A 5,022-nucleotide genomic window follows, 5' to 3' on the forward strand; every position below is an offset into this window, starting at 1 on the left:
GTTGGACTATTTAACATTCCCTGAAGAAGTACCTTCCAGTGGTATCTCTTTGTGGATGGCTATTATTCAAAGTAGGTACCGAGAAAGAAATTTTTTTCCCTACCCTGCTCATGCAAGGGTATTGTGAAAAAACAATCTTTCAAGTTAATTATTATAGGCCATGATTTCAGTAACAAAGATGGTAAAGAAAGTCCAGTCTGTAAAGGACCCATTGGTTGAATTGCTTTGCTAACTGCTCTTACGTCCGTTATCATCTTCCATTTACCTGATTTGTTTTTTACAATACACACAGGGGAATTCCACGGGCTGGTAGACTCTTCTGTATGTTGAGCTTCCAGCTATTGTTACAAGTTGTTCAATTGCCTGCAATTTTTCTTTTGTTATGGGCCACTGCTCTTGCCAGACAGGTCTGTTTGATAACCATTTTAGGGGCAAGGCTGTTGGTATGTCAACAGTGGCTCCAGTTATAAATTTGGAAACTCAACCCCTGTGATACCTTGTTTTTAGGACCATGGGCACAGCTTGTGATTGTGCTCTATCATCTGTGTCACCTGCATCAATGCCTCCCCAGGAGCATCCACCATATTAATGCCTCCCCAGGAGCATCCACCACACCTCTAGTGTCCTCATTTGCTTTCCCTGGAATTGCAGGAATATTAACCTATGTACCCCACTTTTGTAAAAGAGCCCTTCTCCATAAATTTATGGGTATTTCCTACACAGGTAATTCATTGAACACTCGGTCTTATTCGTGATAACTTACCAATTCTTATAAATTGTGTGTAAATCCTCTGAAGTGGCCAATCTGGATTCCAAGGCTTTTGGGAAAATATTCTAACATCAGCTCCTGTATCCACCAAATCTTCTATGTCAATACCATTCATTTGTACCATTAATTTTGGTTATTGACCACTGTTTGCCAGAACACACGTTTCCCAGTACTCCCAAAAGCTCCTGTCCTTTCTACTGGAGCAGCCTTGCCCTTGATGTAAGGAGACAACAGTTGAGCAAATCTATTCCCTGCATCAGTTTGCATTTCTTTTTCACATATGCCATGATTTTTATCTCTTTCTTGCCATCCTCATCTACTACACCTGGATGCATAATAAATACTTGAGAAGTTAATCCACTTCTTCCAAAAACTATTTCCACTGTCCCTGAAGGTAAGGGACCATACACATCAGTGGTTAACTTATAACACTCCACTTTTGGGGATAGGGTAAGAGGCGGATCTGTAGCCAGATCCAAAGTTGCATTCCATTCTGTAGCATGTATCGGATCAGAAATACTTCAGTTTGATTTTCTTGTCTGGCTTGGTACTTTCTGGCTGACCAAAGGAAGATAGTTTGGATTGTTTATTGCAGAGCCTCGGTCCTTCTCTTCATTTCCTGAAGGCAAGAGGTTACCTTCTATGTCCTTCTCAGACTGGCAATCCTTTGACCAATGTTTGCCCTTCCCACCAGGGCTACAATACCCAGGAAACCTTTGTAGTTCACAGCAACCAGAACCTATTGTTCTCTTTTATGAATACTATATATTTTCCAGGGTCAATGTACTTGGTATTTTGAGCTCTGAGTCTTCTAGTCTTACAATTTCTTTGGGAATGGCCAAATTTACCACAATTAAAGCATCAGGCATTTTTATTTCTAAGACTTCTAGCTATGGCTTGCCCTATGATATTATCACTGATGCTCCTGAAAACCAACACCAGGTGTCTGTCTTACCCATTCGTCTACTGGGGCTCCTCCTGCTTTCAATGGTCTGACTGCTCTCTTACATTCAGTATTTGTGCTCTCAAAGGCCAATATTTCTATCGATGACTGTCTGGTTTCAGGGTCTGATATGGCTGTATTTACAGCTGAACCCAATCTCTGTAAGAAGTCTGTGAATGCTTCTATAGGTTCCTCTATTACCTTGATAAATGAACTAGATTCCCCGACCTTTTGCTCCTCAATCATATCTCACACTCTTAAAGCTGCAATATGACATTGTTCAATTACACCATCACCAGATCGGATTTGTTCTTGTAAATCAGCATTACGCCCTTCACCACACAGTTGGTCTTTAGTAACACTCCTCCCCCTTGCTATATTCCATTGTTCTGTTTTTGTGGCTTCGTACATCCACCACAATAACCATTTCCAGTTTCTAGAACAGCTGACACCAATCCCTTCCAATTTGCGGGGATAACCCTATGCTGCATAGGGCTTAACAAATGGAGAATGCAAGCCATACAAAACCATAGTCTCTTTAAAATGCTTTAGAGCTAGCTAGCATTTCTATTGGACACAAGGTCAGCTCATTATAGGCAGGAGTATCATCATTAGTAGACATATATTGCCCAAAGACTGTGAAGGCCTAAGGTGCCTGTGTAGGCCCAAGGAAGTCTTCTGATGGTTCACTCAGTTGAACACTTTTCTGTTGTACCTGTACCATTTCCTGCTCTTCTCGGCCCCTAGTTTTACAGAGGTGCTCTGGGAGCCTGGCAGTGAAAGTGTGTGGACCTGGGGGAGGTAGAACTCTACCTCCCAGCCTCTTCTGCCCTTTTCATCTTGCTGTACATTCCCAGTCTCAGACACCAAGCCTGAACCCTACCGGCTCTTTTTTATTTCCCAAGCAATTCCACCTCTATTTGCAATCTCTACATGCTCAGTCAACTCTGCAATCTTCTCTAACATAAGAGAATTATCAGGTTTCTTCTCAATCTTTTTCAAAAGAGTATACATGAAAACCACGAAACAAAAACAAATTCCCCCCTCCAGGAACAATGTATCAGCCCACCCAGCAGCCATAGCTGCTATTTTGCCAACCTCCTTAACGAATATTGTTAACCCCTCATAACCTGACATTTCCTCTATCACATTCAAAGCAGAATTGCCCATTGGTGCCACCTGTAGGGTTAGATTTTTCAGAACTTATTTTAGAGATTTTTAAAAATTTATATATAAGTACACTGTTGCTGTCTTCAGACACACCAGGAGAGGGCATCAGATCCCATTACAGATGGTTGTGAGCTACCATATAGTTGCTGGGAATTGAACTCAGGACCTCTGGAAGAGCAGTCAGTGCTCTAAACAGCTGAGCCATCTCTACAGCCTCCTCAAAACCTACTTTTAATAAGGGTTCTCAAATGCTTCAACCCCACTTCTAGTTTAAAAGTAGGGGAGAAAAGATGGTAAGTGGGACAAGTGGATGTGGACCTGTTTAGAAGTAGTTCTACAGGACGATTCCAATCTCCATTTGTCAGGATACCAGCGGTTCAGTTCAGTAGTGTCAGGATATCAAACACAAATCAGAAGTGGTGACATGACTCAGCAGAAACAGCTAGACTTCTGCCAAGTCAGCACGAGTCAGCAAGAGTGACCAGGACCAGCAGGAACTCCAGGAGAAATTCTCTTCTGTGCCTCTCTCAATGAAGCAAAGATCAGCAAACACGCAAGATCAAAGAAAGCATGCCTTCTCTGTCCACTGGGTCCTATTCATACTCTCTCCAAACCTGTCCTCCCATAGGTCTCGCCTCAGCAAAACACCACATGAGTCTGCATCACATGACATACCCAGAAACTTCCCCTTCACATGTCACCAGGGCCACCTCTCCCACAGTGTCCAAGTGAGGGGTGGTACCAGTTCTACACAGCCTTCAGACATCAACAAGTGTCAGGGCAGCAGCCTAGACCAGGGACGTCTGCCTGGCCTTTGGTGGTAACAGACCAGATGTGGCCACCTTTGGCAGCACAGGCCAGGACCCCACCATAGTCCCAGGTGACATCACAGACTATTCACATCAGGCTGTTCTTCACTCGAGTCTCCAGTTCTGCCTCTCTTCGTTGTGCTATGTCCTTCTGTTTCTCTTTCTCTTGTACTTATCCACCACTTCCTTGACCCTAGTAATGGTGTCCAGGGTCTCTGAGTGTCTGGGGTTGTCTCAGGAATGGTCTTAGGAGTGCTATGCCCTACTGGTGCATTATGGTGCCAGGTAAGGGTCATCTCAGGCATGGTCTGCCCCTCAGGCCTGCATTGTGCTGGACTGGTCTCAGGCTACCTGTCTGGGTCCCATCTTGGGCTTGTTCCTCACCCAGACCACCCCAGTGACCCTGTGCAAGGATTGTCTGACCCAAGCTCACTTCTTCCCTGGACCCATGGTCCCAGGAAGGGTCCTTCTAGTCTCTGGCTTGCTCTCTGTCCTAGGAGCCTGTCCAGCCCCGCCTGGAAGTAAAGTGGTGGTCATCTCAGGTTTGATTTTCTCAGGGAGAATTAGGCTACTAATCATTCAGATGTTGAAAGGTCAGAACACTGAGTGTAGACATGGCCTCTCCCCTCTCTGTCAGCTATTGCTGTACACGTAACACAGCAGCCACACCCACAAGGCCTCTAGGGGCTCGTATTTTTATTTTATGTGTATGAGTATTTTATCAGAGTGTATGTATGTATGTATGTATGTATGTATGTATGTATGCATGCATGTATGCTTGCACAGACAGTAAATGCATACTTGGTGCCCACAGAGGCCAGAAGAGGGCATTGTGCTTCTTGGAATAGGAGTTTTAGACTATTATAAGCCACCTTACACATGCTAGGAATGGAGTCTGGGTCTTTCGCAAAAGCAGTGAGGGCTCTTCACTGCTGAGCTGTCTCTCCAGCCCCTTCCTTTATATTTTGAGACAGGATCTTTACTTGAGAGTTTATTGTGTCAACCTGACACATGTCAGAGTTACTTGGGAAGGGAGAATATCAATTTAGAACACACCTCTATAAGATTTCCCATGGGTAGGACTGAGGGACATTTTATTGATTAATGATTATTGTGGGAGTGCCAAGCCCATTGTGGGCGGTGCCACCCTTGGGCGGGTGCTCCTTCAGCCTATAAGGAAGCAGTCTGAGGAGGCTATGGGGAAAAAGCCAGTAAGTGATGCTCCTCCAGTCTCTGCTTCAGTCCCTGCCTCTAGGTTCCTGCCTTGAGTCCCCGCTCAGACTCCCCTGGATGACGGACTACACCTGCCAGCTGAAATAAACACTGTCTTC

At 44.6% G+C, this 5,022-nt stretch overlaps 1 non-coding gene across 1 annotated transcript; it reads right to left on the bottom strand.

Annotated features, from left to right (window-relative positions):
* Positions 1 to 4,250: 4,250 nt before the first annotated feature.
* On the bottom strand, positions 4,251 to 4,382 carry LOC115031012 (small nucleolar RNA SNORA17). The gene has a single exon (XR_003836602.1). It is a non-coding gene; the product is annotated as a small nucleolar RNA SNORA17 (small nucleolar RNA).
* Positions 4,383 to 5,022: the final 640 nt, after the last annotated feature.

This window comes from Mus caroli, unplaced genomic scaffold (genome assembly GCF_978045245.1).
Source record: "Mus caroli unplaced genomic scaffold, Mus_caroli_1 scaffold_6, whole genome shotgun sequence".
NCBI classification, from domain to species: domain Eukaryota; kingdom Metazoa; phylum Chordata; class Mammalia; order Rodentia; family Muridae; genus Mus; species Mus caroli.